Below are 11,131 nucleotides of genomic sequence, written 5' to 3'. Positions count from 1 at the left end.
GCTCATTCCATCAGGTGCCCTCCTTAATGCCCATCGCCCAGTTACCTCATCCCCCGCAACCTTCTCCCTTCCAGCAACCCTCATTTTGTTTCCTAGAGTTAAGAGTCTTTTATAATTGTCTCCTTCTCTGTTTCCATCTTGTTTTATTTTTCCTTCCCTTTCCCTATATTCAACTGTTTTGTTTCTTAATTTCCACCTGAGTGAAATCATTTGATATTTGTCTTTCTCTGACTTTTTTTGCTTAGCATAACACCCTCTAGTTCTACCCATGTTGTTGCAAATGGTAAGATTTCATTCTTCTTGATGGTTGAGTAATATTCCATTGTATGTATATACAACATTTTCTTTATCCATTTGTCGATGGACATCTGGGCTCTTTATATAGTTTGGCTAATATGGACGTTGCTGCTATAAACATTGGGGTGCATGTGCCCCCTTGACTTACTGTATATATTTTGGGTAAATACCTAGTAGTGCAATTCCTGGGTCGTAACGTAGCTCTATTTTTAACTTTTTGAGGAACCTCCATACTGTTTTCCAGAGTGGCTGTATTTTGCATTCCCACCAACAGTGTAAAGGGGTTCTCCTTTCTCTGCATCCTTGCCAACATCTGTTGTTTCCTGACTTGTTAATTTTAGCCATTCTGACCCGCGTGAGATGATATCTCATTGTGGTTTTCATTAGTATTTACCTGATGCCGAGTGATGTTGAGCAATTTTTCATGTGTCTGTTGGGTCTGCCTGATTTTTAAAATGTTCTTAGGCGTAAGTAGATATATCTAATATTTCTTGAAATAAGTGGTCCCTTAGCTGGGCATTAGAAATTACTGTGCTCACTAGAGATGGTTGATGTAATGGAACGTAGTGGGAATAGAATATGACCTGACATCATGAGAAAAAATATTACCATGATTCTCTTATGATTTAGACTTACATATCCTTCAAGTCACTTTTTTTTCCTCTTTCCATGGTTGGAACTAGGCCAGTTCTTAGCAATAGTTAAGTATGATATTAAGAAAAGAAGAATGAGTGTACAACATCTAAACATAGACATAATTTCACCCAACATGAGGTGTGAGGACTGAGTCATAGGATGGGTACTCGACTCCATTCCCCTTGGAGATTGAGGTCTCAGATGACAGAAAAATCTTAGAAAATAGACCATAGAGATATCAGCCAGAGAAGTGTCTTCAGATGGCTGTCAATTCTTTCACTTTACCACTTTCCAGATTATTAAAAGATCAAAAGCTACTAAGGAGATAAGGGAACACATCTAGAATCTTTTCTGCCGGCACTGTAGTGAGAAAGTGAATGACTGAGAACTATCTGTAGGCCAGCCAGATTGAGATGGTACAGAAGCCCCCTTCTGAGGGAAATGGAAGAACCAGAAAGAAGGGTTATAGAGACAGTCTGGAAGGAGGTTAACTTGTGGCGTGGACCCTCTTGCTAAGTAAGGTAGGAGTAGCAGAGTGATTTGGTAATATTTCCCCAAGCTTCCTTTATGGGAACAAGGGCAGAAAAAATTAGGGGTGGATGCTGAAATTGGTAGAATCTGCCATCTCTCGGGGAAAAAAGTTGTAACTATGTGAAGTGATGGGTGTTAACTAAACTTACTGTGACAACCATTTTGCAAAACATATATGTAATGAATCATTATGGTATACACCTTACACTAATACAATGTTATATGCCAGTTATATCTCAATAAACCGGGGAAAACAGAAAACTAGGAGGTGACAAATTAAAAAAAAAAAAAGCTTGTTTATGCCAGCTATGCACAGCTGCTGATTCAGAAATATAGGAAATGTTGGACTAAGGGGGGAAAAAAAAGGAAGAATGGATATTAATGGATAGAAGTCTCTCTTAGCAGTAGGAAGAATAGAGCCTCAGCTTCCTGGATTCAAAGGTGTAGAAAAGATAAGTGGAGATCTTAGGGATGGATGTAACAAGACATATTCGAGAGCTCTCCTAGTCCTGATCCACCCTGAGAAAAAGGAGAGATGATCCTTGCTCCTTCGGTTTGCCAGAATGTTTCTGGCAAGGAAGGCATGGATGGTTTAAGGGTTTAGGGTCCTGTGCAAATGTGCCTTGGTTTGGGGACAGGCACATTTGAATGTATACAGTGTGTGTCTTTGCTTCTTGTGGTAAGGCCACCCTTCCCCTGAATTGTAAATGAAATAAAGGAACTATTCTAGGATGGAGCCAGTTGTTTCAAAGTTGGCCAGAAGAAGAAGGGGTAGAAAAACGTGGCTGGGCTGAAAGGAAATCCGGCTGTGATTTTTTGAAATGGGGTCAAATTTTGGAGCTTTAATACTAAACTCCTTTGGACAATTTCTATCTGATATATCATTATTGGCCTGTGCCTAGTGTCAGAAGAGATTTATGAGCCTTCTGGGGACTCACAGAGTTGAAAAACTGCTACAAGATTTTGAAAAACTGCTATAAGATTGTTTTAGCTGATCTTTTAAGGATGAGTGCTTCCTTTTAATATTCCTTTTTGGGATCCCAAATGCCATGCAAATGACCAGAACTGGTACCTTAGTTATTTGGGGTCAGATGAAATCTGGCAGAGCAGTAATAATCTTTGGTTTTGCAAATTGATGATTGCACAACTTGAGGAATGGGTAACAGTTCCCTTTTAAAGAATGGCTTTCTCAGCATACGGGAACCACAAAAAAGTTAGGAAGATCTTGAAGCAAAGCGACAGGCATGAGTCAAATTCTTAGGAATAATACAGTGAGTTGCTGGGGGTTCTCCTTGCTGTGAGCGGGCTTGTGTACCGCAGCTCCTATAAGCTAATTTACGGTTTTGCTAATCTTTCTTCTACCTTCTCAGCCTTGCTCCAGATCAGAAGATTTGGTCTTTGATTGCCGTGTCCTGGAAACCTAGTGTCCCCACCATTCTTTTCATCTTTATCTTCAGAAGAGATTGAAGGAGGCAGACAGAATGAGATCTGCCTGCCGTGAGCGGGGCAGTGAGAACTGTTTACATCTGTGTAAGTGTAAGGGAAGGGCACTGTTCAGTTACTAGAATGATTGCTTAGAAACAGAAGAGGGAGATGTGGGGGAGAGGTGATGGGAAAACCATTGGTGGGGAAGGAAGGGTGGCAGGGGTGCGGTCCTCTGGTCATGGTCAAGGAGGGGAATGCAGTTTTCAGAGCTCAGCCTGCTTTGAGGTTGCCTATATAACCCAATTTACCTCTTCTGTCCTGTCCACAACAGCAAATTTTCTTGTGGCCTCTCTCTCTCTTTCTCTCTGTCCTTTCTTCTTTCTTTTGGCTCTTGTTTAGCTCATTATAAATTTCTCTAGAGCCTTCGCTCTGATCTTTTACCTTTCTTCTTTTTTTTCCCACTATTGCCCCACCAAAGACAAGGTGTGTTTGGGGTGATTTAAGGAACAGGAAGTCAGGATCAGGGTCTGGGGAAGATAGGCAACCTAGACATGAAATGGGAACCACTGGCTGCTTTGTGAGAGGTGGACAAGACCAACTTCCATTCCTTTCTTTTTGTCTTTTTGCCCCTCCATGCATAACCTTACCATGATGCTCTGAAATGTGGGTGATAGTTTATTAGATAAATATGTTTCTTTTCTTACCCTTAGAGGCACACACACTTCTCTGCAGAGGAATCAAGAATGATTCACATAAAACAACAGGCTAAGGCATTCCAAGGTGTGTGTTTTTACATGTTCGTTAATAGAGAAATGTCTCTGCTAATGTATCTCTGTGTATATGGTGTCATGTGGAGTTGGACGGATTGGACCAGCTTCTGTTTCTCTCCCCTATCCCTTCCTTCAGAAGTAGGTACCGGTTCACAGGCATGCCGGGAAATTCAACGCCCTGGCCAAAGGCATGCTGGGAAATTCAATGCCCTGGCCAACGATGGTTTGAAGAAATAGTGAGTGAGGCAGCCCTTTCCTCTTCTCACAGATCTCCCCGGTTTATGAAAGAACAGTAAAGACTCCGAGGGATGATTGAGTCCAAGCGTCTTCATTTTGCAGAAAGGAAAACTGAGGACCAGAGAAGAGAAGTGACTTGCGCAGGACTCCTACTTATGGTATGGTTGGGACTAGCACTTAGATCCCAGACCCCTTGTCTGGGTCAGCAGCAAAGCACTCAGTGGCCCTTCCTCCCTCTCTCCACACCCTGGAGCTGTGAAGGGACAGATCTGGGGGCTTTGCCTCCAGTGTTTTCCTTCACTTCTCGGGCTCATCAGCTTCTACAGGAGAGACTTTTGCAATCTCTTCTCCTTGTTTCCTGAGATTCCTGGTTCACGGTCCAGACTAACACCAGAAAATTCCTTCCCAGGGGCAGCCGGGGCATGTCAGCAGTTTTTATCTTTTCTGGGACCGAAATGGCAGGACCTCAGAATTCTTGCTTCTTAAGACTCAGCTCAATCTCTACCTGACTCAGCAGGGGTTTCTGGAATCTCCCCTCTGCGTGCCGACCAACACTCAGATCGGCACTAACCAGAAGTGGTCGGTTGCCTCTCTGTTTCTGTAATGAGAACACCAAAAAAGCTGACGATGACCATTGAGACAGAAAATGCACAACACGTAAACACAGCATTCTCCGCTCTATAAATAACCCTAATTAAAATGAAAACACCCGCATAGCCTCATCTTTTTATTTTTTCTGTTGGACATCATGGGAGGTCCCTGCAGCAGAACCCTGGTGCTTGCCAACAATAACCAGGCTCTGAGAAAGAGACATTTCTCCGTTTCCTCAATTTTTCTCGTGAGCGCAAATCTGATTCTTTTCTGAGGCGTAAGTCTGGTCCTTCTCTGTTTCCCCTTCTGTCTTTTAAGTTGACTTTTAGAGCCCCCGTCTGATTCTGTCTTCCCTCCTAACGTTCCAGCATTATCCGGTTGATTTATGAAAGCAGCTCAGCGGGGCTTAATTCATCACGCAATTAAAATAGTGCCATGAGGGATTCCCTTGGAGAGAGGAGTCGTGCCTATTTCAGTCTCATTTTTTAAAAGGGACCAGATAACGTTAGACATAGTACAGAAGTTTCTTTCTCTTCGAAACCAGTGGGAGGAGAAGGGGATGACTCAGCTGCCTGAGGGGGCTCCGAGGGAGGGCTCTGGAGGGGATGAGTCTCTGTGCACAGAAGGGGCGGGAGAGCTTACTAAAGGTCCCTGCCCTGGCCCTTCCCTCCGTCTCCCGAAAGAGGGGCCTAAGGTTTTCACATCCCACCTTGAAGGCTGCAGGGATCCTAGGGGGCCACACTATATGGCTCTGGGGGCCCTGGGTGGAGAAGGCAGTGAGGCAAGGGGTCTGGAACCAGAGAAGCCACAAAATCACCCAGCTTAAAATGAGAGCCTATCAAAATTTCAACTTAAAAAGTATTGTCATTCAATTCCTAATGCTGTAAACAAAGGAAACAGATTCTGAGAAGGTTTACTTGCTCAAGTTCGCATCAGTTGTCAGTGACAGAGCCAGGGCCGCTCATAAATGAACAGACTCTAGGTGGTCTCTTCAAAAATCACACTCTGCGTTTGTACAGCTCATGCCAACTTTAGATCTCCAAACACTCCCACACAGTTAGGCCACAGCTATTCATCGAGTGTAAATATTTAGTGCCCCTCCGTGCTTCCAAGCATCTTAGGAATAACTCTATCATTCTCCTAAATGACATTGAACCCGTCTGTTTCTGAGTCTTCCGCTAGTTGTAAAGACTGAAACCATGTCATACTCATGTTCACATTGCTGGGACCTATGTTTGCAGAATTGTATCGATTTTTTTTTCAGACAAACTCTGTTCTAGATGCCTAAGAAGACGTCGGAGAAAGAAAGCATATTCCCCTTTATTCCAGCAGCTTAATGGGAGGTATAAGGAATACATGTCTGGCCCATTTAACCCTTTTTACAAGAGCATTCTCAAAATTAATACCTGTTAAATAAAATTCAAAAATATCGCCATCATGTCTTCTTAAAAATTTTATTAATTCCTTCGAGAGACAGAGTATGAGCAGGGGGAGAGGGAGAAGCAGGCTCTCCGTTGAGCAGGGAGCCCCTGATATGGGGCTCATTCCCAGGACTCAGAAATCATGACCTGATCTGAAGGCAGACGCTTACCACCTGAGCCATTCAGGTGCCCCCAAAGTGATCCTTTTCTTGGGCCTATCATCTACTTAGTGCCCCGGCTCACTCACCTACATGTATTTCAACTATACAGACAACTTCAGGTGCCCTGGGAAGTCTGCGCCTTCCCTAGCCTTCCTCACTTTCCGTCTGGAGCCCTGTGGTGAAATCTACCTGGTCCTTCAATATCCATCTCAAATGATTCTTCTTCCTGGTCACTTTCATCCGGGACCGGCTTTGGAAGTCCTTTGGCATACATTCTGTCCCTTTCTCATGACAGTTACTTCAGGGCCTTTTGTATCAAGGTAGCTGATTGTGTCACGTGAATGATCCCTCTGGTTCCTTCCCCAGCATTCACATTCCTCATATCTCACTAATTCATAATTCAGTAACTGTCTGTGCCCATCAAACAGGAGGGCGAATAACACACTCAGTTCACTCTTGGATAAGCCAATCTACCTCTGTAGACCGGAGTTCCTGAAGGATGGGGATTTTATCTGCATTTGCATCCCCTCTGCATCTAGCATGAGTCTTTCGTCCAGTAGCATGGGCTGAACTCACGCTTGTTGACTGAAAAAATGACTAGTAATGACAAAATAGCATGGCAAAGTGCAAAAGCATAGCGTGGTTTTTGAAGATACTGGCCTATGAAGAGTTCAGCAGTAGAAGCTGTGTGTTCCCTTTAGAAGGTGTTTCAGAACCAGGATATGGGTTGGGGGCGGGTAGTTGGGAGGACAGTGCAAGGGTGGAGAGAATCAGAAAATCACTAACGAGGAGAATCCAGGCCTTTGTATTCTAAATAAAGGGCCCAGGCCGATCAATGTCATGTGCATTGCAGACACGGTCCTTCTTCAGAGGGTGTGAAATTAAGTGGAAAGGTATTGGTGTGGGCATCAGAAGACCTTCAGCAAGTTGTTTATTTACTTTGAGCCTCCATTTTCTCATCTATAGAAGCCTCCTGGGTAGATCAAATGAAAGAATATACAGATTTAAAATGAGCTGTTACTCTTTTGACCCCCGAAGCAGCTTCTGGCATTTCTCTTCTGTGGCTTCTCCTCCATTGAATGTATTTTTCTTGTTTGTCCCTGCTCTCTGGACACAGGAATTTTATTTACTAGTGAAAGGAATATCTGCAGATCACTGTGTTAACTGTTGGTGTTTCTTCCTGAAGTTCTTAAGTAAATAATCACGGGTTCAGCTATAAAATTGTTCTTGACAACATTATTTATCAGAGCTGGAAACCAGATGTAATCTAGACATTTAGCTATAGAGGACTAAATACAATATAAAACATCCATATAATAAAACATCATCCAGTGCAAATTTCAGTAAACCTGGGAAGTAAAACAATGATACCTGCTCGCACTTATTTAATTGTTGAGAATTGCTGAGCACCTTTCTGTTCACTGGCTCCGTGTATTTGCGTGTACGTGTATGTATTTGTTGTTTGTTTTAGGGTGCAAATATCTCCAAAGACAAGGAAGTCAGTATGAATTTCACCACCCAATAAGCACAATTTTCAGGGTGGAAGTTGGTACTACTAATAACAGTACAGGAAAACAAGGAATAAACTGATCGCCAGGCCAACGTTAGGGATGTAGGTGATCCTTACAGCCTAAGACTTCCCACTTTCTTCTTCTGTGTTCCTTATTCTTCTCAAGGGTTCATGTAGAAAATTAAAAAAAAAAAAAAGAAAAACAATTATAATGACAGATTCACAGAGAAGTTGCAAAGATAATACCGAGAATTCCCATAGACCCCTCACCGAGTTTCCGCTGATGCTAACCTCCTATTATTATCATGGTATGTTTGTCAAAACTAAGAAACCAACACTGGTGTGCCACTATTAATGGATCTCAAACGGTAATCAAATTTTGGCAGTTTTTTTTCTTTTTAAACAATAATGGCCTTTCTCTCTTCCAAGATCCGATCCAGGACACCACATTATACTTAGTCCCCATGTTGCCCTCGTCCTCTATGTCTTGTGGTAGTTTTTCCCCCTGTTCTTTAGGATCCTTATAGTTCCAAGTAATTTGGGCTCGTCTGCTGTGTTTTTCTCATGATTAGACTGGGGCATGGATTTGGGGGGAAGAAGACGAGAAAGGTGAGGTCCCCTTCTTATCACATATTAGGGGGTACATGATATGGACATGTCTTATCACTGGCGAGGTTAACTTTGATCAGCCGGTTAAGGTAGCATTTGCCAGGTTTTTCCACCGGGAAGTTGTATTACTTTTTAAAATGGATTTTCAATTCAGTGAGAGAAAACGGATTGTGTTTGGGTTGCTGTTTCTTTGATTTGCAAAATGTCAGTTCTGTAGCCCCAGAGGGAAGACTTGAGGCTAACTATTCCTTTAGACCCCAAACTCCTTCCTTGATAGAACCTGTGGCTTCTGAAGTGTAACCTAGCCCCCCAAAGTTGGTTTTATGAAAGGTTTAGGAGAAAAAACCTGCACATAGGGACTGGTCTGGGACGTATGAGCAGGTCCAGGCCAAGAGTTCCTTTACGATATAGCCCAAATAGAATCAGGACTTAACTGTATTTAAAAATAAAAAACAAAAAACAAAAAACAACCCTCTCGTTATCCTGAGAGTCACTCCAAGGTGGAGGTTGGGGAAGAATAAGAACATCTGTCCTGGGTGCAAGCAATAGAAGGTGTATTTTCTTTTCTTTTTTTAAAAGACTATTTATTTATTCGAGTGAGAGAGAGAGAGCAGAGCAAATGAGAGAGGGCATAGGGAGAGGGAGAAACAGATTCCCCACTGAGCAGGGAGCCCGATGTGGGGCTCGATCCCAGGACGCTGGGAACATGACCTGAGCCGAAAGCAGACGCTTAACGACTGAGCCACCCAGGCACCCCTAGAAGGTGCATTTTCTTTTTTTTTTATTTTATTTTATTATTATATTATGTTACTCACCATACAGTACATCCCCGGATTCCGATGCAAAGTTCGATGCTTCATTAGTTGCGTATAACACCCAGTGCACCATGCAATACATGCCCTCCTTACTACCCATCACCAGTCTATCACATTCCCCCAACCCCCTTCCCTCTGAAGTCTTCAGTTTGCTTCTCATAGTCCATAGTGTCTCGTGTTTCATTCCCCCTTCTTATTACCCCTCCTTTCTTTATCCCTTTCTTCCCCTACCGATCATCCTAGTTCTTATGTTCCATAGATGAGAGAAACCATATGAATTGTCTTTCTCTGCTTGACTTATTTCACTTAGCATTATCTCCTCCAGTGCCGTCCATGTTGCAGCAAATGTTGAGAATTCGTTCTTTCTGATAGCTGAGTAATATTCCATTGTATATATGGACCACAGCTTCTTAATCCAGTCATCTGTTGAAGGGCATCTCGGCTCCTTCCATGATTTGGCTATTGTGGACAATGCAGCTATGAACATTGGGGTGCATATGGCCCTTCTCTTTACTACGTCTGTATCTTTGGGGTAAACACCCAGTAGTGCAATGGCTGGGTCATAGGGTAGTTCAATTTTTAACTTTTTAAGGGACCTCCACACTGTTTTCCAGAGTGGCTGTACCAACTTGCATTCCCACCAACAATGTAGGAGGGATCCCCTTTCTCCACATCCTCTCCAACAATTGTTGTTTCTTGCCTTGTCTATCTTTGCCATTCTAACTGGCGTAAGGTGGTATCTCAGTGTGGTTTTGATTTGAATTTCCCTGATGGCTAATGATTTTGAACATTTTTTCATGTGTCTGTTAGCCATTTGTATGTCTTCATTGGAAAAGTGTCTGTTCATATCTTCTGCCCATTTTATGATTTGTTTATTTGTTTCTCGTGTATTGAGTTTGAGAAGTTCTTTGTAGATCTTGGATACCAGTCCTTTATCTGTGGTGTCCTTTGCAAATATATTCTCCCATTCCGTGGGCTGTCTCTTAGTTTTTTTGACTGTTTCCTTGGCTGTGCAGAAGCTCTTTATCCTGATAAAGTCCCATAAGTTCATTTTATCTTTTATTTCTCTTGCCTTTGGAGATGTGTCGTGAAAAAGGTTGCTCTGGCCGATGTCATAGAAGTTGTTGCCTATGTTCTCCTCTAGAATTTTGATGGATTCCTGTCTCACATTGAGGTCTTTCATCCATTTGGAGTTTATTTTTGTGTATGGTGTGAGAGAGTGGTCAAGTTTCATTCTTTTGCATGTAGCTGTCCAATTTTCCCAGCACCATTTATTGAAGAGACTGTCTTTTTTCCACTGGAAGTTTTTTCCTGCTTTATCAAAGATTAGTTGCCCAAAGAGCCGAGGGTCCATTTCTGGGTTCTCTATTCTGTTCCATTGGTCCATGTGTCTGTTTTAGAAGGTGCATTTTCTATAAAGAATTAAAAACAACAAATGAAACTCACTCTAAGTCAATCTGCTTTTTTATTATCACCATGGACTGGCAATTCTAAACAACATATGTGACATAATACTCATCCTCACAGTGTAGACAGCTTCCACACATCTCTTCTTTGGCACATCCTGACCGTTCCCGATTAAGAAGATTTTGGATGGAGTGCTCTGGAGGCAATCGTAAGCCATCTCAAAGGCAGCACTGGCCTAATGGTTAAATGCCTGAGTTTGTCCATTGTCTGCCATTTCTTAGTTTTGTGACTTCAGTATGTTACTTATCCTAAATATTTCCTCATCAGTAAAGGGGAGCTAATGTAATACGATTATTGTGAGGAAGAAGTGAGTTAATTCATGGGAAGGGTTTAATGCATATGGTAGAATTCAATATTTGAAGAAACAATACTCCATCAGCCACTTATTCCTGGCAGTTATACTGGAGTATGTCAACTTTGAGGTTAGGCAATGTTTGTCAGTCTAATGCTCTCTGGCCTCCAAAATGCTTTTGGCTTTCAAAAGTGCATATCATACTCCCAGGAGGCAATGGAATTCTGGGCAAAATTGCCTGGGAAGTTTGGTTCTCTGGGTCTTCTGGTCCAGCCTCAAGATGTCTAGCTTCCTAAAAAGATTAAATTTACTGAAGGTCTTTCAGAAACATGAAAGCACAGGGAATGTGAAGCACAAGGAGTCCCTGGG

General features: G+C 42.5%; 1 long non-coding RNA gene across 1 annotated transcript; it reads left to right on the top strand.

Annotated features, from left to right (window-relative positions):
- The first annotated feature begins 2,912 nt into the window (after window positions 1–2,912).
- On the top strand, window positions 2,913–4,597 carry LOC117803277. The gene is made up of 3 exons (XR_004626966.1): window positions 2,913–2,994; window positions 3,600–3,669; window positions 3,928–4,597. It is a non-coding gene; the product is annotated as an uncharacterized LOC117803277 (long non-coding RNA).
- The last annotated feature ends 6,534 nt before the right edge of the window (window positions 4,598–11,131 follow it).

Source organism: Ailuropoda melanoleuca, chromosome 8 (assembly GCF_002007445.2).
Source record: "Ailuropoda melanoleuca isolate Jingjing chromosome 8, ASM200744v2, whole genome shotgun sequence".
Classification (NCBI taxonomy): Eukaryota; Metazoa; Chordata; class Mammalia; order Carnivora; family Ursidae; genus Ailuropoda; species Ailuropoda melanoleuca.
This window is presented reverse-complemented; position numbering and strand designations above follow the sequence as displayed.